This window comes from Copidosoma floridanum, unplaced genomic scaffold, assembly GCF_036245765.1.
Source record: "Copidosoma floridanum isolate Cflo_tuat_1 unplaced genomic scaffold, Cflo_Japanese_pri ptg000016l, whole genome shotgun sequence".
Lineage (NCBI taxonomy): Eukaryota > Metazoa > Arthropoda > Insecta > Hymenoptera > Encyrtidae > Copidosoma > Copidosoma floridanum.
Window position 1 is genome coordinate 8,550,283 of NW_028321893.1, and position 26,852 is coordinate 8,577,134.

A 26,852-nucleotide genomic window follows, 5' to 3' on the forward strand; every position below is an offset into this window, starting at 1 on the left:
GCAAATTATTACGGTAATAATTGTGTTGTAGTATTTGACGGTTATGAAAGCATTACAACAGAAAAATCAGAAAGAAATCAGTGCGCAAAACATGCAGCCTCAGTAAAGGTGGTTTACTAAAAATATGACGCTGAAAATGAAAAGAGATAAATTCTTACTCAATACGACAAATAAACTTTAAACAATTTAAATGTTGTCTAGTAAACTAGCAGAGATTGGTATTTATTTAATTACATGTACAGCCGATGCCGATCGAATTATTGTGATGGCAGCTATAGAAATCGCGAGAGATGACAGTAAAAAGGAAATTATAGTCTCTTAGGATACTGATGTCACAGTTTCAGTCAATGCTCTAACACTACCTAATTTAGAAGTTCTTTCACTTAAACCCGCTCGTATAAATAAGTCTAAAGAGTTGTATTCTTCAAAAAGCTAACAGCATGTTCCAAGCGTTTCACAGAATATTTTATTACTACATGTTTTTCAGAAGACTGAAGATTTGGCTGTACATGTAAACGAATTAAAAGAATGTGAGTAAAATGCCGAAGATGTGTTTGAATATGGCAGTCAATTAATCTTGGTAATGTATAACGCTCCTCTTAGCTTTAGAAAACTAAACGAATTAGGTGAACAGAAGCCAATCTACAGGCAATTGATTAAAACGTTAAGATACCGAATGTATTTCATGGCTGTTACTTAAAATCAAAAAGTTGTGCTCGGCAAAATAACTCCTACCATGGATGCAATAATGCAACACTTGAAAAGAGTTTATCTGCAGGTTCAAAGTTGGCTGTATAGAGAGGACGAAAATCTAAATCCTGTAGACTGGGGGTGGGAACGCAAAGATATGTCTTTGATTTCCATTAGGACAACGCAAAACCCTGGTCCTTTCAGTATTTTACGAATAATTTTTTGCGATTGCAAAAAAGGATGCGGTACTTTGTGTGAATGTCGTAAACATAGTTTGATTTTTAGTATACTATGTAAAAACTATGCAGGTTCTAAGTGCACTAATGTAAATTAATATGTAAGTAAAGAATGTAATGCTGAAGCGATAGAGATCCCGAAAATACACTGTATTTGTAATGTAAAATTTTTTCGAATAGATCTTTCCAATTTTTTTTCAAATAAAAAATATAAAACAACATTTTTTTTATATCCTTACTTATAACACATTCGTATTTAGCAACTCCCAAAACCTCGAGTAAGTACTTTTTCTCTGTAATTCACGAATTTGATGCAAAAGTCCTGAAGACGACGTGTTAAGTGCCAACCTTGGACCCTAGGTGCATCGAACGCCGTCGCCGACTGCATTATCGGGATTCATTTCTATTACAATTGACTGAGATGTTGAATTGTTACTTAATGCTTCTTAGCGATGTTTTTCTAAAACTAGCATTTTTATTGCAATAATTTATTTATTCAAAGCTCATTAAATAACTATCTTCACAAAATTTTAGGATGGCATTACGAATGAAATGTAAAAAATTCTATCGCAATTCATCTTACTGCGCCAATTTAAGCTTTCTTAGTGCTTTATTTCCTCAACGAGTCTTTTTAAGGAAGCTTACTCGTACCCAACTTTTTTCACGAATAAGATCAGCTGTGTATGTAACCTGTATGGTTATACATACAGACATAATGTGACGTACCAACAATAGCTGTCAAAGGAGAATTATTTTATTCACTTATTTATTGCCCATTCCATGAGCCCTGAATGAAAATAAGACTACAGCCACGTAATCACCAAGTTTTTAGCTATTTTCAAAAAAATTTCTGATCAAATCTTAGCGTCAATTATCCAGATATTGCAGGTTATGAACAGTACTGATACTCATAAGACTGTTCGTTAAAAGTTTGAAAAATAAAATTATCCAAATCTCACTTTATGAGCTATATAGGGACTTGAAATTTGAACAAAAGGTTTTTCATAAAATAATTTATCTCTGTTTAAAGTATTATCAATATATTGACGTTAATTCTCTTAGCGAGTAAACTTCCTTAATACACTCCGCGCTCTATATTAGAAGCACCAAGTATGAGTTTTAATAGTAAGTTGAACTTGCTTGGCATGGAGAAAAGTGCGTATGCATGTATGGGTACAATATAATTTGCACACAATACACACGCAAATAAGTGATTCTGCTTAAAATATCGAGTATAGTGTCCTAATTGATGTTATTTTCAAAACAAATATGAGCAAGTGGTTTTGGGAGATGAGATTAATTTTTTTTTTAAGTAAAAATTTTTCTTAGGTATAATCCAGTCAAGTCAAGTTATTCTTAATTACATTTCTGTAATAAACTTACTCCATTTTGATTTTTTTCGCAATTTAATGGAATTAATCTTTGAAAAACTTCACTAAACGATATACTTAAACAGTTTCAACCCACGACCGTTCCTCAGCAATGGTTACTTAATCACTGAATATACGTATCGTCATCAAATATATATCAATCACACGAATAGGGAGCTCCTACGTTTGCTCAATGCCTAGCGTCCCAGCGCCGTGCGCATAATTTCAAATTTACTAATATTCTAACACACCTCTTTAAATTTGAAATTTTATCATGTTACAAATTTTAATTAGTCATGTTTTCATTTTAAATCAATCTTAAATCCTTTCTAAGCTTAACAAATTTAATTCTCCCTATTGCCTTAGTGAAAATGTCTGCCTCGTTATTTTCTGAGTTTACTTAAACTGTATTAACTATACCGTTTGAAAAATTCTCGTTTACAAAGTGAAAATGTGTTTCGATATATTTCGAGTTTTTTGTATGATTAACAAATTTAGCAGTTCTAATCGCACCAGAGTTATCTTCATAAATATTTATTGGTTTATTAAAAATAATCAAGAAATCTTTTAATACTTCTCTTATCCATAAGATTTTGCTTACGCTTTCAGATAATGCCAGATACTCAGCTGCTGTCAAAGATTTTTTTACACTTCCTTCTTTCGTAGATTTCCAATATATTAGATTATTAAACAACTTTATGACGTAACCAGTAGTTGATTTTCTATCAACTGCATCACCTGCCCAGTCTGCATCCACAGAACAAGTCAAGATATCTACTTTGAAATTTCTTTTATACATTAACTAAATATCTTTTGTTAAATACAAATATTTTAAAATTCTAATTGCATATTTGTAATAAGTTTGATTTAAACAGTTTTGAAATCTACTTAAATAGTTAACGCTTTAACTGATATCTGTTCTTGTTCCTGAGCGTACGTATAAAAGAGCTCTTATCGAATTTCTGTAGTTTTTAAATTCAGATGCTGACCGTGCGGGCTCATATTTAAGTTTTGCTCCGTTGGAGTTTCATGTAATTTTGCGTTTATTACATCATACTTTTCTGCTAAAGATTCTGTATATCTTTCCTGATCTAATGTCATTATACCACTTTGACGATTGTTATCAATGTTTATACCAAGATATGTATTAACATCACCCATGTCTCTCATCTTGAATTTATTTGATAATACTCTTTTAGTTTCGTTAATTTGATTTTGACTTTTACTACATATTGATAAATCATCCATAAAGATAATTACATAAATTGAATTACGTCCATCATGTATATAATACAAACAATTATTCTCGCTTCTTATAAAACTTGAACTTTTGAAATATGCATCCCAACACTCATACCACGCTCTAGGGCTCTCTCTTAAACAATATAATGCTTTTTTTAACCTGCATACTCTGCCTGTTCTATCATTATAACCTTCTGGTTGTTTAATATACACATCAGATTTTACATTCCCATTCAAAAAAGATGATTCCACATCCATTTGATTGATAATTAGATTATTTTTTAAACAATAAGCCAATAAAATTTTGAAAGTTTGTGTTTTTTCTACAGGTGAATATATGTTTTTTTTTTTTGTTGAAAACCTCTTACAACTAATCTAGCTTCACATCTATTGTCTAATTTCTTACTATACACCCATTTTTAATCAACAAGTTTCTTATTTTCTAGTCTATCTACTAATTTATAAGTTTCATTTTTGATAATGCAATTTATTTCCTTGTCCATAGCTTCTTTTCAATTAACACACTCTTTATCGTTTAGTGCTTCATTATAATTTTGGGGAGTGTTTGCACTAACATACTTTACGTAAATACATGTTGCATAATTTTCTGGTTTATACCTTTCTGGTTTTTTAAGCGTTTTACTAGAGCTTCTTATTGTACTATTATTTTTATTTGTAGTTTCATTAGTCTTTACAGTTCTAATGTTTTCATCAAAAACCGAATCATTATCGCTACTATCATTATTATTATTTTCTTTACTGTAAAAATTTCCATTTTCTTCACCATTAAAACCTACTAATTTAACATCCTCCTCTACAATATCAACATGTCTATCAATTATAATTTTATTATTAATGAGTACTCTATAACCAACACTTTCATACTCTACTAATATTCCTACTTCTGCTTTTTTATTCCATCCATTATTTCGTTTAACCTCAGGCACTCTTACAAATATTTTACTTCCTTACAATTTCATATTATTTATAATTAGCTTATCTCCCATCATAATTTTATATGGAGTTTTACTTAAAAAGTGTTTGCTAAGGTTCGGTTTTTTAAGTAAACTGCCGTTTTTACTACTTGTGGCCAAAATTTTACATCTAATTTTGCGTCAGATAATAAAGACCTTGCTGTATCCATTACTGATCGGTTATATCTTTTAGCAGTTTCATTTAACTCGTGCACATATGTAGGGCATGGATCTATTATAATACCTTTCTGTTTTGTAAATTCATAAATAATTTTGTTTAGGAATTCTTTCCTACCATCAAATCTTAACTTTTTTATTCTTTTTCCTGTCAAGTTTTCTAATTTATTTATATAATCAACTAAACAAACATAAGTTTAATTCTTAATCTTCATTATGTATACTTTAGCAATTTAACTGTAATCGTCAACAATAATTGAAAAATATTTATCTCCATCATAACTATCTCTATAAGGCCCATTCAAATTCATATGTAAGATTTCTAAGATATCGTTTGCTCTAAGTCTATCGTAATGAAATTTAATATTATGCATTTTATTTGGAATACAAGTGCCACGTTTCAAATAATCATTCTCTCAATTATTAGACAGACCTTCAACTAACTTTTCTTTACAGAAAATATTTAAATAATCAAAATTGACATGGTCTAGCATTCTATGATATTTTTCTTTTTGACTCATATTACATGTTACATCGTATTCCATTTTTTTATATACTATGCTAAAAATTTTGTATGTATCATTCATTCTATATGCTGTTGTAAGCAATTTATTATTTCTATTAAACATCTTTGTAGTATTATTTTCCGTACTAATTTTATTGTAATTTTATTCTATACTACCAACACTATATTATATATTATACTTTACCAACACTCATTAGATTTTGATCAATTTTTTTAACATACTAAACGTTTTCCACATGGACTTTTTAAATCTTAATATTCAGTTTGAATAATTGATTTATATTTCCTATTTTTCTAGCTTTTAAAGTTTTTCCATCGCCTCGTTTAACATTGACTGGATTTTGTACATTTATATATTCAGAAAAAAAATTTAAGTTATTAATAATATGATCAGTACAACCACTATTCAAAATTCATTCGATTTCATTACCACAATTATTCGCTACGCAATTGGTAAGATTTTGATTCTTATTAATACTTACATTGTTTTCTAAAATTGTTTAAAATAAGTCTTTGTTAGTACTTTGATCTTCGCTATTGCTTCTACCATAATTGGCACTGTTATCTTGATAATTTTGTTGTTGCCAATAATGATTCTGCCACTGTTGATACCCACCACGACCACGCTGTGCTCTGCCATGGCCTCTGCTATTGTTGTGAAAGTTTTGCTACTGCTGGTAACCGAACTGACCTCGTCCACCTTCTCGCTGTTGATTCCGTCTTTCTTTGTTAACATTTGAAACATTAGTCCACGAACCTCTTGATGTGCTTTGGCGTTGATTATAGTTGTTATTATAACATTGATTTTGAAAATGTCTTGGTTTACCACACTCACAACAATTTTTAATTATTTTATTTTCCACTTTGAACACACTTGAATTTCCACTATTATATTTATTTTTTTATGTTTGATGTTTTATCTCGTACATTTAAATTTTGTTTTAAAGATATTCAACTGTTTCTTCCTCTTCTTTCAAGTGTCTCTTAAATCACCAATATTTTTCAGTGCGGGAGGTAATTTTCTGAGTAAACAATTAACCTCTTCCTTTTCATCAACCGTTGCTCTAGCAAGTTTAATTCGATTATTATCTTTTTAAATTCACTAAAAAAATCAATAGATTTTTAAAAATTACTCAAGTTGATTTTATCTGATTTATTTCTCACACATATCTGCAATGCTGCTGATTCTCTTAAGTATAATGTATCTAATTTTTCAGTAATCTTGTACGAGTTTGTTTCCTCGTATATCAATTCAAATTGATTTACAGTTAATGCACTACATGTGTACTTCATGGCTTTCAAATTTTTTTCTTTCTAAGCTTATTCTGTTTTGTTTTGATTTCTTGTTCATCGTCTGCTATCTTGTCTTCTTCTTTTTCACTTTCGACTACTTTAATATACATAGCACGTTTTTCAAAATTTAAAAAAAACTCCTTTTCACGTAGTCTTTGTCTTCCCTTTTTTACTCGAAATTCGCATGGTTTATCTCTTTTAAGATTTTCTCGTTGTCAACCTGCTCAGTTCTTTCTTTTCCATACATATTATTGCACACGTTTTATACTAATCTTCTCAATACTTCACATATTTTTTTATTCATTTTTAATTTTAGCCTCTTTTACCTGTGTTTGTCACGTGTCTCTTCGGAGGCACGTGAAAAATCAAAAAAAGAATGAAACAGGCAACTCAAACCACGGACTGCTACCATGTTAAAAATAAATAACCCTGGGAAAATAAATACTTTACATCTTCTATAATAGACTTGAATTAATCAATATTAATACTCCATGTATTACATGAGGCATCTTTCCTCAGCAACGGTTACCTTATCACTGAATATATGTATCGTCATCGAACATGCATTAATCACGAAACTCGAGAGCTTCTACGCATGCTCAATGGCTAGCGTCCCAGCGCCGTGCGTGTAATTTTAAATTTACTTATATTCTAACAATTTTAACTAGTAATAATCTTCTTGTGAAATCACAAGACATCATTTTTTTGATGAAGGTCTGCTGACTTAGACTTATCTTTTTTAAAGAATAATTGTTTCAGTTAAATTGACAGTGCTCTTAAACACATAATGAAGCACACTCTTAACGTTGCGTTTTCACTGTATAGTTTTTTTAATTATTACTCATCATCACCCGTAGGCTTATACATCGCTTTTTTATACAAGAATGGTATTTTTCAGCCATCCGTACAACTGAGTTGTGACCAGTTACTTACACGTATGAACACCCGGACCACTGTAATCATATGATCACGTTGACGAAGCGTAAGAGAAACAGTTCATCGACCCTTGAGAATCAACAGCACAGGCGAAACGGCGAGACTTGAACGGTTATTCATCCAAGTACTAACTGCGCCAAATGCTGCTTTTAACCTTGGAGGTCGACAGAGCTGCAACTCTACCGTTGTGCCACCGTGACCACTCTCGTATACAGTTAATAGTATTAGCCATTACATAGGATAATAACTTGGTGAGTCTTTGTAAGAAATCCACCAGTTTCGTTTGTGAACTGAGTGTTTATGATTTTTTAGACGTTTTAGTATTCTAGTACTTTAGTATTGATAATATTTACTATCCTACAAATTACTTATCAAGGAATATAAAATCATTGATTAGTATGGAAAAGAAAAAAAAAATTTGCGTAACAGATTGTATAATAGAACTATATAAAAAATTTATATTTATTATAACGTTTCTGAAACAATGGTTGACAATATGTATAAATGTTACCAAAATATAAATAACATAAATTGAAATAAAATGATGAACTATATAAAAAAAATTACTATCCAGTAAAATAGAACCCTAGATTTCAAATATTCTAAATATTCACTTATTCATAAAGAACCTTCAGAGCTTGGCCTGCAGTTCATAGCAATTCTAATTAGTAAAAGTAAAAATTAAAGGTTACCAGCATACTCGTAAGAAAAATTTTTCTCATCAATCGTGAAAGATATCCTACAAGATATCTCACCATTAAAACTATAAAGTGTCTTACTCACTTAACCAGTGTAGATTCAATAATTGGGAAAAAATTTACAACCTTTAATGTATATTTAAACGAGTATTTATTTTCTCATTAAGTTTCATTACAACATTCACCGCCTTTGATAAGCTTTTGATCAAAATTTATGTTTAACATTTCATAGTTCATAGTAAATAAGCAATTGATAAATGTACATTTAACATTGTTTTGTGTCTGTTAATATGTTAGTCATCAGTAAATCTAGTAATTAATTTTACAACTACTTACCACCCACAGATTTTACTGAAATTTATCTTGTAATTTTAATTCTGAAAAAAATAGATTATTAAACGTATAATAATTTTATTTTAACTGCTACAACAAATATGCAAATCACCTTTTTCTTAAAAAAAAAGTAAAATTATTATGTGTGGTTAGGTGTAAGATTATATACACAGCAGAGGGGGAAGTCAAAAATACTGAGATTTTGTATTTGTAACCCTGGGCTTGGCATAATACACGAAATCTGTATCATTCTTTACTTCATGGCCGTAGGTGTAAGCAGCTATTCAAACTATTCATATAGTATTTGTATATAGTAAATAAATTCTTAAACTATCAGTTCATACATGAAATAGGGATTTAAAAAAAAATTTTCGATATAAATAAAAGACTAAAATTTTTTTCTAACAGTTACCGTACTGTAAAAAGCATTTACTTAAGGACATAGAAATTTCATCAAATGCTATTCTGTATGATGTATAACTCGAGTAATTATATTTTTTATAAATTTAATAGTGATTCTGTTAACATGGTTTCATATAAATACATTATTAAAATGGTAAAGAAGTATCATATTGAGTTGGTTTCATATTCTTATTAATACAGATAATGTTAAAACGGCTAAACAAAATTTTTTGAAATAATGTTGTGGAGTTCATTTAATTATACAGTTCTCCTGCAGCGCAAATAACGAATGATTTTACCTTTAGAAGTAAAGATTGAATGTTAGTGCGTTAAAATTATTATTGTCCTACAAAAGCGTCAATTTTATCCATAATACGATACTTTTGACTAAATAGTCAGCATAAAATAACTAACTAACATGGGAGAGTTATCGAGTATATGGAACTTTTTACGCTTACGCTAACAGTACAAGTATAGCAGTGTCAGCTAGACTTTTGTTCTTATACAAAAATTTATCGGGCAAAAGGCAGCCATACTTACAAATCTTTTTTTTCTAACCAACTAACTTATTTCATTACTAATTTACGTTGCATTTTGTTTATTAATAAAAGACTGAAAATTTCTTGTTTAATGTATGATGGTTCATAAAACTATAAACAAAATCAAAATATCATAGAACAGCTTTGTCAAGGAAAACTCATCAAAATGAAATTTTTTAAATAAGACTGAAATAACATTTCTTCCGAACAAGAATATAATAATGTATGTGCATTTTGTTTATTAATAAAAGACTGAAAATTTCTTGTTTAATGTATCATGGTTCATAAAACTATAAACAAAATCAAAATATCATAGAACAGCTTTGTCAAGGAAAACTTATCAAAATGAAATTTTTTAAATAAGACTGAAATAACATTTCTTCCGAACAAGAATATAATAATGTATGTGTAATAAACTGTCTCCAATAAATTAGCTGTATGTATGTCATTTAACTTTCATCGCTTAAACATCTTTTAAGTACTCACATGTATGTATCTGAATAAAAAAGTACCTCTAAAATTTTTAAATGATCGTATGGATTATTTACTTTGAAGAGAAGTACCAAACAATCTTATTACTATTACATTTTAGCATACTTTTCATTAACGTAAGACAAAAAAATCCATAAATGATACCAATGATTGAGAAGCGTTATTTGCTGAAGGTATTTATATTGTTAAAAAAAGTCTTATGCTCTAAAACTGTATAGAACTCAATAAACATCACATGATTATACTTGATATCTTTATTTCACTGTTTCAATTAAACTTGAATTTATAAAAATTCAAAGTAAATCGAGTATGCTATTTCTTAACTATATTTAACAATATCGTTTTTTTTAACTAGACCATGTAAAAAAAAATTCTCATTGAAATTATAAACAATAAATTAAATAAAATTAACTACAAAAAACAACATTAGAAGATGTTGTTATGTCCTTAAATGAATGCATTTTTGCAGTCTCAGATACAAGTTAAGTAGAATTTTTCCTCATTATTATGGAATAAAACAAGGTTTTGAAAAAACGTTATTTAATGTATAAATTTATGGATTAGAAGTTAATATAACTTAACTGAGTACTGTATGAAATAGTGATATATTTTTTCCTGCTGGTATTCGAAACCCACATTAAAGTGTTAAACAGGAAAAGGTAATCCGCAACTTTGTCGTAGCAATAACAATCAAATTATTACACCTTTAGTGATTATTAGATTTTTTTTAGAATGAAAAGTAAGTCTGAATTTTGAGTAAAATCCGTAGATAAAAAGTAGTTGTAAAATCAGTTACTAGATTTATTGTTGACAAACGTATTAACCAAGATGAAGCATGTTAATCAACCATTTATTTGGTTACTAATGACAAGGTTTGAATTTCCTCTATAGAGGTGAGAATTTTTTTTGTTATTTTTACTATTATATAAGCTGTTTTAACGCCTAGGGAAAATTTTTTAATTTATTTACGGTAAACCTTAAACAATTTCTTTTTTAATACTATTATCCCTGATACATTGTGTACAAAGTATTACATTGTATCTTAAAAGAACATAAGGTTCTGTAATAAAAACAAAATTAATGGCTCCAAATCAGTTTTATATATAGTATTTTTTTTCTGGCTTTGAACAACATTAGTATAAGTCTTGTATTCAAACTTTAAATAACTATAACATTTTCTCATATTGGCCAGGCCCGTTCAATTTTCGATATGCTAGTCAATGCATAATTTTCAGCACTTTAATAGTTTTCACTAATAGATGTTTCAAAGCAGTGCAGCACGTATTAATTAAAAACAATAGTATTTTTTTTATAAACATCTGCCAAACCTTTTTTTTCATACAAGTATTTTTCCTAACTCCCAAACAGTGTTAAATCATATGAGATTGAAACAAGTTAGTTGAATTGCATAGTATAGATTTAGTAATCAAATTATTTGTTTATTTATTTATTTTTTTAAGAATTCAATGAGCTGATGTCCCTTATAAAATATAATGTAATAAAAAACAACATAACAACGCTAGACTGCGCAGTCAGCTTTATTTTAGACTATTTAAAGAAATTTTGAATCATTTGCAAAACATCAATAATTTAGATAAAATACAATTTTTTTAATCATTAATATAACGAAGTAGCAGGGTTCCAAGTAAGAACCCTACGATACCCCTTATTCAACATTAACTAAACTCGACTAATAGTTACTTAGTTTATTAGCCTGAGTACAGTCACGAAGATAGAAGCGCAGGTAGGTTAACAATGAGCCCATAGACAAACCTGATAAAGCTTCGATATTAAAATACTGTGGTCGATAGAATCAAAAGCTTCTGAAATATTAAAGTACATAAAGTCATGCTGGCATCTGGCTCAACGCTTTAAAGATTGAGTCACTATAGATCATTAGGTTTGTAACCGTGGATCTGCCTGTCTAAAGCCATACTGCTCATCAGCTAAGATATCTGCTTAATGAGAACTCAATTTAAGTGCAACAGGACTATCGAACAATTTGGCGACAGTCCCCAGAATGCAACTAGGTCTGTAGTTTGATACTATAGACTTATCATCTCTGTTTTTATGAAAACACAATTCTTCAAGAAGATGGTGGGACGAATGTCAGAACCTAAGTTAGCTTCCTGTTTTAATCTGTTAATAGTAGTCTTGACATTTGCAATAGTCATCTCAACAGCATGAAGACGCTCCTCCCCCTCAACTTAACCTAATAATTTGTGGTTTTTTAACGTGTTCTCAGTTCGACAAAACTGAACTAAAAAAATCTGAAAGCATGTTAGCCTGGTCAAAGGGGGTCGAAGCAGTCACACCATTAAGGCTAATAGTGCCTGGAACTACACTACTTCTACGTAGATTGCTTACATGTTTCTAGAATAAGTGATTTGGATTACTAACACTATTTTGTATTTTATCAATGTAATTTCTGTAACACATATGTGGTTGTCTTCAACGTAACGCTCTCAACTTTTTAAATTCAATATAATCACATTAAAGGCCACACTTAAATGATGCTTTGTGCATGGATTTTTGCCTTATGATTAAATTCCTGAGACCAGGCGAAAACAAAACAGGGCATGTACTGGATCTATGTTTAGGTACAAACCGTTCAAGAACGTGAGGAATAACAGAATAGAACATTTGATGTTTGGATCCAGTACTGAATTATGAAAAATATTATTCCAGTCAACATTTGGAGGATCTTGACAGCACCCGAAAATCCCGCATTATTAAAATCGAAGCATGTAGTCTCATTGACACTGGATAACAACACTTTAATAGCTAAGCTGATACAAATAGGAACGTGATGGCTGTTAACAGGAACGAGTCCATCCAACGTAGAAATGTCAGTCACTCTAGCAGCATCAAGATTTGAGAATTTTGAAAAGTATTGCGAGAAACCAAAAAAACGCGTCGCAGTCTTCCACCCGTTACTTGCTTATTTCGCTACATGCGCTCAGCTATAGCTATAGCTGAAATTTCCACTCTTCATCTAGTAGGTATTAACTCAGTGTACTCCTTCCACGCGTCTTGAAAGTGTGCGCCTGTATAAACATTTTTACAAGAATTTCCAAAAATTTAGTGTTAGGTTTTTTTTGCATAAATTTTGAATTTCTCCGCAGTTCCAAAATGTGAGCAAGATTTACACTTAAGTAAGCAAGCTTATTGCCCTTAAATTACTAAACAAATAGCTGAAATTTTGAATTTTTTAACGCTTAATATTTCACATAACAAGAAACATTCTTAGTAATTAATCTCATTACAGAGAGTGCCCCTGTATTGTTACTGAAACTATTTTTAGTATATATGTTTAGTACAGGCTTGTTTATTGCTCATCCTTTTTATCTATTCTAACCCGACAACGGAGTGCATTGAAACATTAGAAAAATCGTGGTGGGTAAGAAAAATCATGTAGGGGACAGTGGATGGGCAATGGGGGCTGTGGTGGGGGGTAGAGGGTAGTGGAGGGAGCCCGACTCAATATTTATTGTGTCAAAATATCGTAGAAATAAGACAAATTTTACCTTATTTTGTGGGGGGCAGTTATGGGTATTTTGGGGGCAGTGGAGGGGCAGTGGGAGGTTATGTGGAGTGCCCCGCGCATTTAACTATACAATATTGGAGTGTGTGTATATATATATACACACACACATATATATATATATATATATATATATATATATATATATATATATACGAGTGATGCTTTGCCCCGCTGCGCTCTGCATGTCCCGACCCCAACTACTCTAACGAAAAAACTTTCTATCATATATATATATACATATATTAAATAGATACATACATAAAATTAAAAATAAAAATTTTGTAAGCTGACGATTTGAATTAAATAACTTCAAGAAAATGTGTAAAAAAAGTCAATTTTTTATTTTTCTCGACAACACTACTACGCCACGCCGTGCTACCTGACCGCATGTGTGAAGAAATAAAATTTTTAAATTTCGATCTGTATCTGACACCTGATTCTCCAAAAATAAGAACAAACGACTTCGTAAAGAATTCAACCTGCAACCCTCTGCTCACTGGCTCAGTACCCTATCCACTCTACTACGAGCGACCCCTATTTTAGAATGATATCTTTCTCCTTGTTCTTGTGTGATTCGTAACTTATCTCTTATTTTTAATATTCATTTTCTGACTATTAATTATATAGACCAATATCACTGATCTCGAATTTCGCAAAAACTTTTGAAAGAGTAATTTATAATAGAATTAATAATTTTCTTGCGGAGAACAAACTTATAATGAAAAATTAATTTGGATTTCAAAAGGAAAAGGGTTGCATGGATGCTCTAGAATTGCTTAATAACTATGTGAATAAGCACCTTGATGTATCAAAGCCTCCTGCAATAGCTTTTATTGATGTACGTAAGGCTTTTGATTGTGTAAATCATGACATACTGTTAAGAAAGCTAGAGAGGGTTGATATTAGGTAAAAAACATTAAAACTCTTTTAGAATTACTTTGCAAATAGAAGCTCAAGAACTACAATAAATGATACTTGCAGTAGCTACCAAAAACTTAATAGTGGAGTTCCTCAAGGTACAATATTAGGTCCCTTATTATTCCTTATTTACATACACTTCTTACTTATTCAAACAGAAGGTATAATGTCATTTGCAGATGATACTGAAATTTTTTGTAGCGTGGACTCTTAGTTAAACTTACTTGAAAATATGACAGAAAAATTACAAAGTGTTTTATTGGTTTCATGTAAATAAATTTGTAACAAATACAAGTAAGATATCAATCGTAACTTTTGGAAAGTATGAGAATTCAATATCCTCTGACCTTCTTATTATTATAAATGGATCTAAAGTCCGTAGAGAAAAAGAGATCGGTTATCTTGTTTTAAAGTTAGACAGCAGATTTTCTTGTGAACCTCACGTTGAAAATATTATAAAAAGAAAAAAATACTTACTGTACGTTTTCTAAAAACTAGAAAATATACTAAGAACTAGTCAATTATTAAGTCTATACTATGCTATATTTTACAGTGTGGCTAGTTATGGTATTGTGGCCTGGGACTCTGCGTATCAAAATGTCTTGGGCCCCTTACAATCTGTTCTAATGAAAATACTTAAAATCATACTTAACAAAAATTCGAATAAAGTAAAAACGAAATTAAAACCTCTGACAATAAAACAGGCCTACATATTTAACTGTCTTATATGTGAATATAGTTGTTTACAAGTAAAATATTTGAATAATTATAGTGTGACTAGACATAAAAGCATTCAACTACCTCAATGTAAGTTAAATAGTGGTTAATGAAGTTATAAATATGTAGCCTTTATTGCGTTCAATAGGGTGAAGTACCTAGTTACCGTGGTCTACCCTGTCACCGCGGGGCGTCAGTAACATATACAAATAAAATAATCATGTGTTTCAAAATGAGTTAAAAAAATATTTTTTATCTACTGCTATATTTAATGATGATTTGAAAAAAAAGTTGTTTGATTAATTTAACAGTATCTATTCAATTAAATAGTTGTCTCTGACCGCTGAAAAAACCACAAATTCTGCAATAATATTGTAGATTTCTGCATTGAGAACTAAATCGGCGAAAAACTTACGTTTTACGATAAAAAACAAAAATTGTGATTGTATCGTTTTTTCTTTTTAAATAAATGATTGTTTTTTAAGAAAAAATACAAAATTTAGATAAAATATTACCAGTTCATTGTTTTAATTGAAAAGTGGTTACTGGATCCATCTATCGATCCATTTTTTAATTACCGCGGGCTTGTGACTCCAGATGACTTAACCACAAAAACAGTCATAAACACACATCACGCCAAAGTTCCAGAAAAGTAACTAAAAAGTATTAAAGAATGGTGAAAGTAACTGATGCATCTGACTTTCATATTCTGAATTCGTTTTAAAAATTACTGTTGTATTTAAAACAATAAAAAAAATTTGTTTAAGTACCTGAAGGTATCTACTATCGATCAAAAAGATAAATAATTCATTTTTTAAAGATTTATAAATTTAAATTTATGCTTTACGCCAGATTCACGTTTTAGCCCGCGGTAACTAGGTACTTTACCCTATGTTACCGAAAGAATTAAAGACTCTATGAGATGTAGAAAGAAAAAGAATAGGCTTTTGCTGAAAGAATGGTGTAAACATATTTAAATTACGTTAGTAGAAGTAAATGGACATGACTGATTATATAAATTTTAAACGACTACAGTATACTATCAGAAGATGATTAACTAAATTACATGGTTGTAATTATTTTCAATTTTATTTTAACTTAAAAGAATTAAATTACACGTTCTTTATTCTTTCTTCTTTTGTTTATTTTATTTTAATGTACATATGTATTATTTTTATTTTAAAGTATATTCTGTACTTATTGTCATAGAATAGTTTTAAGCACCACACCAGCACATAGATACGTAAAATGTTTCCTCGCTGGAAATTCTTTAGATTTTTTTGTGTAAGATTGATCTTACGTGATACTTATAAAATATAGTTGAGCGGCTTATTATGATTAAATATGATTATCATATAATATAAATTGTATGTATTTATTATGAGGTGGTGAATAAATGAATAAATGAATAAATAAATAAAATAGTTCAAAAATGCGGCAATACTACTTTTTTAAATAAAATTGCTAACTAACTAATCAATTTGATGGACTTGCTAGAAAGTTAAAGGGTTCTAACTATTAATTTAAAAAACTTTAATTATCTTTAAATATATTTACGTAGTAACTTGTATCAATTAATAAATTAAACAATTTCTACACTTGATTTACATTTATCACCTTAAAAGTCCATATATACGTAAAAGCTGTGTAAATCACTTTAACTGTTAATAAACATTGACTTAATTTTATATTGCTACGAATAAAATCGATTATAAATAATGTTAACTTAATGCCCAAGGTTATCACGTTTAAGACTCATGAAATACAGAGTTGTTGATTGTAATCGAGTAATCATATTTTTATACATATTTAAATGTAATATTGCTGTTTCTCAACGTGGAGCCTAAAGAAATATTGACTTGAGCATTTTGAGATGAACTTAACTATTTTTGATTCTTAAACAACTTTCTGATCCGTATTTGTGAGTAAAGCTAAAAAGTAGGATGAAAAAAGCTAAATTGAACCAAAACATGAAGCATACTATTAAAAAAATTTTTTTTCACTATTAGAAAATTCGAGTACGAGAATCTAAAGTAATAAAGCTGTTGTCAAAGCTTTGTCAATTTATCGAGCTTACCTTTTAGTATATTCACGCTACTTGGTACTTGTTAATGTGGTAAGGAGTTCAAAACACCTGATGGACTTTTTTTTAAATTTACAAGTTACGATACAGGAAGGAACATGTTAGAAAAATCTTAAAAGAAATAAAAGCTGGTTGGTCCCCATAGCATGTAGTAGTCTTTTGAAGTATTAAAGTGTTTTCAACTGTTGATCAGTTAAAAATTTTAGTAGTAAAAATTTCATCTACATGGGGAAATTCCAAATATAATGTCTAAAAAAATTGTTTGATCTATTTTCTTGTGGGTTGTGTGCATACTTTACGTAATATTATATTTATCCTATCAAAACCACTACAAGCTTGAAATTTTTCTTTTGATGAAAATGCAATATTATACTTAGAAAGAACTAAAAATTACTGCAATCAAATAAAATTTAAGAACTCTGTGTTATTCAACAGGTATTGTATATAGTTTTTTCTGCAACATGTGTTATGGTTACATTCTATGTACATAGCGATATGTGTATTACAAAAGAAAATAACTATCTCTTAATACACACAGTGCTTGCTACAAGACACGTGAAAGTACACGCACATAACGTTACCTAACTCTAAAATTACGAATACTTATTTACAGGTGTGGATAACTTATCTTATTTTAAATTATATTACATCAAACATTTTTTAAATTAGCAAGTATTTCGTTTCCATGTAAACGTATGTAATTTCTTTCAGCTATTTGCTTATAGCAGCCATCTGAAACAACGCCACCTGCATGGGAAAAGATGTCGATACTAACTAACAAGAATACACAGACTTTTACAGACAATGATTTTTGACAAGCGTCTATTTCAACAATAAAGTAAATGTAACAACAAATATGAGTTTTTTAGTTTCAAGTACCCTGTTAATAGCAAAAAAGTTTTTTCACAATTTCATAAAAAATAAAGTAAGTTTCTCGTTTGAAATGCATACAATGAGTAAGAAAAAAAAATTATTTTTACTAATGCACTGTTTAATAAGTATTTTTCAGCTCGGAAGTATAGTCTACATCCAAGGAAATTACGTCAGTCGTTAAAGATACATTACTGTTGAAATAAACGCTTGTAACAGATCTTTGTTCATGAGAGGCTGTGTATACTTGTTAGTTAGTATCAATATAATTCCCCTGAATGTAGCGATATTTCAGATTGCAGCCCAAAGCAAATACTAAGCATTTTTTCCTTTTTTCTCTCTCTCTTTTTGTCCTACCCCTTCCGCATACGTTGGCCCACCTGCAATCGATGCAAGATAATTTTTGTGTCACCTTGTCTTTTTTTTCCAAATACATACAGGTGGAAGTACAGGCTCTGATACTGTTGGACAATCAATACATGAAACTTTTTGTGCCATCATTCTGACAAATTGTTTGTGCGCGCGAATCCTTCTAATATATAATCGTACATGTTCCACCAGAAGGTCAATACCTCGGTGAGTAACGAGTCATTGTAGGTCCAGGTCAATGAGTAGTTTGCCTTCTTGCTCTGAATCGACGTGTGTACCTCGTTTGAAAATAATTTATGACAGCATTTAATTCTCTGGGTAATTATTAGCGTCATAATAAAAACTAGTCTTCCACTTGACTACCAGGAACCAAAGCCCGAGCACAAAGCATATCCCGTCAACAAACAAAACATTACGTATGAAAAAATTTACTAGATTCTCTACAGGAGCAAAAATAATAATTCTTTCATTATCATCTTTTACCATCCTCATCTTTGTATGTAAATGAGGAATCAAAAAGCAAAAATTTTCTGCAGCTGAAGGTTAACGTATACGACAAAGAAATGTCTTGTAAATTAAATATACAAATCGGATAAGTCAGCGTTTTGTGTAAATAACAGCAAGAACTCTGCTTTTTTGTGCTGAAACGATCAAGAAATTTTAAGAAGATTGTTTTAATCATAGCAGGAATAGAATATCTTTTCTATAATTGTTGTGATCAAGGTAGTAATTAATGTATAAACAAACTCTTTTCTTGTAATAGTGACTACGGTCAATTCTTCAAATATCACTGCTTCATCTGATCGTACGTTATTATATCAATTACGTTGTTTAAGCAGTGTGAATCAAGTAATGTTTTAAAAAAGAAGTTACATTCTCTTTTTAAAGTGTCCGTTTCATATCCGTTTAAAATAACACTATCTTGTGAGAAAAGAAGTTTAGGTGAAACGTCAATTTTTGGAAAAATCTACAGTTAAAAAAGCAGTCGATTTTTTAGAAAATATTGAAAAAATTCAGATAGATATTATAAGGAGGCCATATTTCTCTGTATCATATAGTTATTTGTGTAGGGCATTCTACATAAACCCCCACAACCCCTACAGCCCCTGGCATATAAGCTAAAATAAGACCGTTTTTACAGTTTATTTGACATTTTTAATTGTTTGCTGAAATTCCCCTGTCTCCTACAACCCTAGCAAGGCTCCCCCACACCATTTTCTTGTCCCTCCACAACCAACCATTTGCCTATTTGGTGGTGTGGAAGAACAGGTAAAATGAATTATCTTTTAAATTAAGTATAAAATAATGATACTTAATATAGAGTGGGTCTGAGAGAATTGTGGGTGGGTGGGGGGTTCAGAAATTTTGAATGCAAATTTGCATCACTTACCCATAGTACTAGCAGGAGATTTTAATGTGAATTCCGCTCAGAATGACTGAATACCCTTAAAAAACTTTCTTCGAGAAGAATTCAACCTTGAAATGAACGACAACTTCACTGATGCAACAACAAGATATGGAACTACAATAGACGCAGTATTTGTTAGATACCTAAACAACGTTGTATCTAACATATTTGTGGCTTATTTCAGTTATCACCGGCCAATAGTCAGCCTTATACCATCGACGACACATTCGTCGACTCTTACAATTACGGAAATAGAAGATGATGTAACCGAAGATAGTTAATAAATTTTTATAAGAGAAAAAATATAAATCAATCCATCATTTTTTTTTTTTTTATAATCTGAATTCAGTTGTACCTTCAGCAGTCAACATCCTTTAAATAATTTTAAAAATTTCTAGATTAACACGTCCTTAAACGACGTTGTATTTGACGGGAACATGAAATATGCCGTTTTCGGTAGAATTATTACTATAATATAAAATAGATCAGAAGATTCTACAGCTTTAATTAACTGTTGCATGCGATTATAATGAATACATTAAAAAAAAATTTTTTTTCTATTACTATAATGTGTTGTTGTACAAAAAAAGGCCGATTTATTAAATTAAAAATATTAAATAAAGATTATTAAAGGTGAAATACTTTTCCATCACAGACAATCAAGTACCACCGAGTTCAATAAAGTATTATTTGATGTTTCACATCTGACTCGAATTGTAAGAAGGCAGTCTTTATGTTAATAAGATCTAAAGGAAGTCTGGAAGTTCTATGACTCGTCATTTCTTTTAGGAGAAAAATCAATGCTATGACAGTCCATGCAATTGACAGAATTTTTTTATTTTTAGAAATAAAATAATAAATTTACGTTTTATATAATGGTACATAACGTCACTAAGGCACAAAGTACAAACATTAGCACACGAAAACCGTGATTGTTCTATATTGGTGTCCAAGTCGCGTATAATATTTTCTTACCAAAGACGCAAAGTGAAATTTTGTGCCCGTGGGCACAGTTTGCGCCCAATTAATTACTTTAGGCCCTAGAACAGAAAAATGCTTTGGGCCTGGAGTGGCTTTAGGAGTGTTTTGAATAGGGAAATCTTTATTATTAGAAAAATATTTGAAAATTTTCTTCTTCTTTCTCTACTTTTTGATTTATTTTTAAAAATGTTGTAATCTGGAATGTTTACATACTGTATGGATTTTGCAAAGTCATCGTGTTTATTTAGTTTAAACCAAGCAGTGAACTGTGTATCCTAGTTTTTTATAACACTGTCAATATTGTTTTTTTCAAAAACAAGTTTTAGTTTGTTTTCAAGGTAAACAGCCAAATTAACAACTATATGACTTTTATCATGAAATGAAAATTCTTGCAGTCTTCAAGCTGCTTTTATCGGACCTTTATATCTAGCATCAACATAACTGTTAATTTCATCAAATATTTCTTCGTCTTGGTATTTTAATTTTTGAGTTTTCGTGTATGCTCTGTTGGTCTCTTTATTAATGCAGTCATTAATATAATTTACGCTTTAGATTAATGCAATACATTTAACGTTAATACAACATTCACATTTCATTGATAGAAATTGATTATGAGGTACAATCATTTAATTATCTACTAAAATCTTTCGTCTTTTGTCCAAGTTTTGTAAATATGTGGCAGCTCCGTCCAGTGCGCTTTCAACAAATTGTGCCCAAGCAGGTCGCTCGCGCAGGAAGCAACAGCTAGTCCCGAAAGCCATCTTCTGCGTCAGCGTAAGCTAGCTCTCTTTCACTCGCGCCCACAGCTGGAGTGCATATTCTACTACTAATTCAGTGTTATATATTACTTGACCTTTACAACTTTTACGAGCCTTCTTCTTGTTCTTTTATATTTCTCAGTTCTATTGCAAAGCCTTAAGCTGTAACACGTGTCTCTAGCTATTGAGCCGTGTTCTCTCTGTAAAAAGGTTGTACCTCAATAAAGGAATTTCTATGCATTTTGTAATTGTCTTGGAATGCAGTTACTCTAACCCAGAATCCTGCTATTAATACATTCCCAAAAATATGTATATCAGATGTGTTATTTATTTTTCCATGTTGTAAGTACCCGTTTGTTTGGAATTTATCTTAAAATGAAGTACGTTTGTAAAAGATTTTGGGAAATTTTTTTGTATACTTCTGATAACAATGAACTATACGAGGAGTCTGTTTAGTAAGAGAACCATGAAGCATGAGTTTATTAACCAATTTTGTAAGTTCCACATTACCCGGAAATATTTCAGCAAAAGTAAGTGTATCAATTTGTTAAGGCGTGATATTTTTATAACAGGATGCAGAGTTATTGAAACGTGTGTATAAGGTATACCACGTAAATGAAATCTAATTGTATAGACGTATGGCCACACTTTCCAAAAAATATTGTTTTTAACGTCTTCGGCTTTAACCCTGTACCGTTCTTATCTAGTTATATGGAGTCTTTAAGCTATACAGGAACTGCCTTACTGCTTAGCCGTCTGATTTTTTTTTTGACGCTTTTTTCTCGGCCTGCGTCAAGTACGGGTTTGCCTTGTGTGCCATTATCATACCATAGTACAACCGCCAAATTTGTTCACAATATTTCATTACTCATTCGATATCCCGTTACGTAATAGTTGTAAACACTGCTAAACGTATCTCTCCCTCTCTTCTGTAATTAAACCTCCTTAGAAGAGTCAGCAGAAGCTTGTCAATGTGGATAAATAATGATCATCTTGTGTGAAACTGATCTGAAAGTCCTATGAAATGTTTTTCGTATCGAGTGGGTATTAATTTCATTACTTCAATTATTTGTTCAGATAAGGAAAACTGCACGAGGTCTGCATTGTACAGTGGTGTACTCCATACCGCGCTGTTAATATGCGTTATAATAATAAAATTTTTTCCCGAAAACGGTTGGCTCTTAGCTGGCTGCCTATGTATGTATAGAGGAAATCGTACATTTTTGCGGTCAGAAAATTTTTGTAGTGAAATTTCGAGTTGTGTGTTATTTATTTTCTGGTTTATTAGTTGCTCCATAAAATAATTAAGTTGCACATTTCTGTTCTCGTTGCTTGGGCGTGTAAAATAATTGTTTTCACCGTACTAAAACGTCAAACTTTTTTTTTAAATTATCTTCAGGATGAAAAATATTATTTCTGCTGTTGTTGTAGGGGGGTTGGAACGCTTAGTAATGTGGTAAAGCATGTGGCTGTTTTGCGCTGGCTTTTCCTTGCTCTACTCTCGTCATAGGCACCTCTTTCTTCAATCTACTACCATCGTCGTTGTCAAAGTGCCTCGCATGATTTCTATTTCCTGATCTTAGTTTTTTCTTTAGTAATGCCTGATTCCTTTAATGTTTACTTTTACTTTCAAATACGACATTAGTTTGTTTGTCTAAATCACTATTAATTTTTTACTGTGCTTTCGATTTCTTTTCTCTTAGGGGGGCTCCTTCACGAAAGTCCCCAAACAGAGATGTATTAATTTTTGTAAATAAAAGTCTACTGAATTTAATGGTGGTCTAAATTATATTTCGAATGGGTCAAAATTTTGAGAAATCCGAGCTCAAAGTTGTAACTATTAGCACGTGTTCTTATGGGGCAGCGTGAAAAACAATTTGTTTTCGTTTATAATAAACCTAAATTAAATGTCCCAGCAGACTGAATATATACGTTTTGTAGATGAAGTCTTCCTCTGTAATATGCTGTATTAAAAATTGTGGATAAAAGACTATTTTAGCGAGATATTTGTGATGGAAATAAATAAATAGTGTCCGGGAGGTCAGGAGGTCACGTGGGTAGCAGACGTACTTGTTCACCTAATCGCGCGAGTATTCAAAAAGTTGAGATTGCCTTTCCTCCATCCTCTTGAGACTCTATGGGCGTAGTATTATTTTTTTTAAGTGGATTAGAAGGACCATCATCCATTGTTTATCAATTAAATGATGTTAATGACATACAGATACTAAACACTATAGAGGTAGAGTAATAGAAGAAAGGCGTGCAAACACGACATAAATATACCATATACCTATATATTACATTGCTATACTACACCAACACAGGTGGTGTACCACTGTACCCTCGTATGCACTAGACTGGTCAAAACAATAATAAATTTTTCGTACAAAGTTAAACTACACACATAAATATCTTTTTTCCCACTTCATACGTTATTAAAAATATCATAATGATTTTCAGACACATTTGTTTATTGAAAAACAAAACTTTACTTTTTGTTTGTGTTTGACCTCAGCAGTAGTCGTAGGAGCCCCCTTAAGTTTAAATACAAAAAAAATCGAATTTCTATTGTATAGACTGTACTTGTTGTAAAAAATTATTAATAAAAAATTTTAATATACCAATCTCATCTTGGTTTCCTACTGTTTCACGATTTATAATATTAAATTTAAAATAGTAAGGAACTGAATCAAGTTTTACCATCAATTTTTTTTATGTAATTAATATATAACACTTATACGTTGAAGGATCAGGTAACATCAAAAACATTAATTTATAAGTTTTAGAAGAAATTATCTTGTTGTATAAAAATAAATAGGTAATTAAATGAATAGTTCATTAATTAATATAATGCATAATTGACTAATTAATTATTTATTAATATAATTTTTCCATTCTCGATATAAAGCATCTTTAGCCTTATATAGTTTTATTATTCATTTCCAGTAATTACTTAGGCTCAAATTTGACGACTAAATTTAGAGCATGAATAAAAAAACGAAAAGTGATTTTCCAATTTTTTTCCTACCGTGTGTCGTAATTAGGGAACGTAAGTGTGAAATTTAGTGATTCATACAGTGTTTAATTAAACAAGTTTTGCTTTACGTAACGACCTTAGTAATCAATAATTACACATTAGGAATTCATTTTCTAAAAGCGGTAACTAAAAAAGTTGTTCCACAAAACTACGATTAACTTGCAGATCGCTCTTAGGGTTTGCGTGTGTAATGAATAAAAATGTATTGTGGAGATTGCGTAGTTATCTGATAACTGTTATTTAGAGTGTTTGGACTTTGTTAATGTACAAAGAAAAAACTAACAACGAAAACTAGTTAAATACATAATACAATGACAAATTTAATCATTCTTTTCTACTTGATTTTCAGATAGAATTTTTTTTTATTGAACACATAAGAATGTTCACGTACGTTCAGTTACAAAATATACGATGTAAAAATTGTCAGAAAGAGTGATTTGATTTTTATCATTAGCTTTAATAAAAATGTGTTAAAAATAGTTCGACACAGTGGTATTATTAAAAAAAGCATGATAGATTAGAAATCGTAAAATTGTATTTTTTTAAAATGTGTATTTAGTTTGTCTGAATTTTGAACTATTTGTAAAAAATTAGCGCAGCATATATTTGAATATCATAAACTTCAAGCAGCTTTTAGTATAAACGTAGTCAAACTATCATAATAACCTGCAGTTACTTTTTACAATCTTCGTTTACTATCGGTAACTTGTGATATGAACAGTATTAGATGTATTTCACTCATTTAAAATAAAGATGTTGAGATGTCATTTTCTTTAAACGTTAATATTTCTATAGAATTTACATTCTAAGCAAGTTCTATACATACATGAGGCTTGGCCATCTGGTAAGTAAAGCTGAAAGCATGGGTCACCACACAACGATGTCATATCTTTTTTTCAATTTTTCTTGAATTTTTGTCTGTAGAGCTTATCAATGGATCGTTGCGGGATTCAGTGTGTATTTTACAGGTAACATTTTCATTCCTCGGGCACAGCCTTTTCGCCCTTGACACAAAAAATTTTGTTCTCACTTTGGGCACAAACATACAATTACCGCGTACTTTGTGCCCTAGGTAAGAAGTATGGCATCTATACATCAATACATTAGTGATACAATAATACTTTACTATATCATTAGTATAGAAAAACATTAACTATTTAAATCTATTAATTCAAACTATGATTTCTCTTAAGCAATTTTACTAAACCAAGGTTCACTATCGCTAAGCTAATTAGCAATAATTGTTGAAATAAAAACTTCTTTTGGTTTTGTGAATATCTATCAGTTTTTCTTTGTGTTTTTTTATGTAGATGATTTCATAACTTGATGATAAGTCTGAGATAGGAATAAAGATATTATTCATTTTTTTATTAAAGGTTGCTTCTTTGACGGTCTTACCTGCTTTTTCATTTCCTTTTATTTCATTATAGGCTGGGATCCAGAATATTTGTGCTGTGATATTTGATATTTTTATCGAATATAGCTTTTGCCTCATTTGATCTATTAGGGAAGACTTAAATATTAAACCTTGCTACTAAAAATAGTAAAGCTTTGAGCATTTATGACAAATAATAAGATTTTTTTTTCTTTCTTAGAAACCATCAAAGTTTCTTAACCGCTAATTTCAGAGCTACGACAGCAGTCATAACATTTTTGTTTGCTGTATGTATGACTGTATGAAACTTTTCATGAGATAGAAACTTTTCATGCTTAAAAAATAAAAAAAAGTTGATACAAAAGGCATTTGTAACGTCAATGAAAATATCTTTTTGTGTGTGAAAAGCAAAGTTTCAGCCAGTAGTCGGGGACTGATGAGGACAGTAACACAATAAGAAAAAACTTAAGAAACTCGAAAAAATTAGTAAATAATGCTTGGATTATAGGACAAATGGGAAATTTGAATGTTATAAAGTGAAGAAAAGCCTGATAAAGAAGGAGACCACATAGTTGCAGCAGGTTAGGAGGTAAAAGAGTGCTTCCGCAGGAATGGGTGTGCCATTTATGTCATTTCACAAATTCAATTTACAACACGTAGAATATTTTATTTACGACCTGTGATACAAAATCAATTTATGACACTTGGTGCATTTACGACACGTATTGCGTTAATGTCGCAAAAAAGGTGTGTAGGCATGCAAAAAAAGCTTACAATATGTTAGAATCTGTACTAGTAGAGAACAAAAAGTGATTTAAGTCCGACCATTCGACCCGATGCGCTTTTAAGTAATATAAGCAGGGGCTTTACGGTTTACGTAT

At 30.5% G+C, this 26,852-nt stretch overlaps 1 protein-coding gene across 6 annotated transcripts in view; it reads left to right on the plus strand.

Annotated features, from left to right (window-relative positions):
- The window catches only part of Vang (Strabismus domain-containing protein Vang), a 242,921-nt gene that overhangs the window by 73,091 nt on the left and 142,978 nt on the right, over positions 1–26,852 (plus strand). For 4 of the 6 annotated variants that reach the window (XM_089592372.1, XM_089592371.1, XM_089592374.1 and 1 more), the window contains one exon: positions 7,407–7,695. The exons of the other annotated variants lie outside the window; for them this stretch is intronic. The gene's annotated coding sequence lies outside the window, so the exon portion shown is untranslated. The remainder of the gene's footprint in view (positions 1–7,406; positions 7,696–26,852) is intronic. 6 annotated transcript variants of the gene reach the window in all.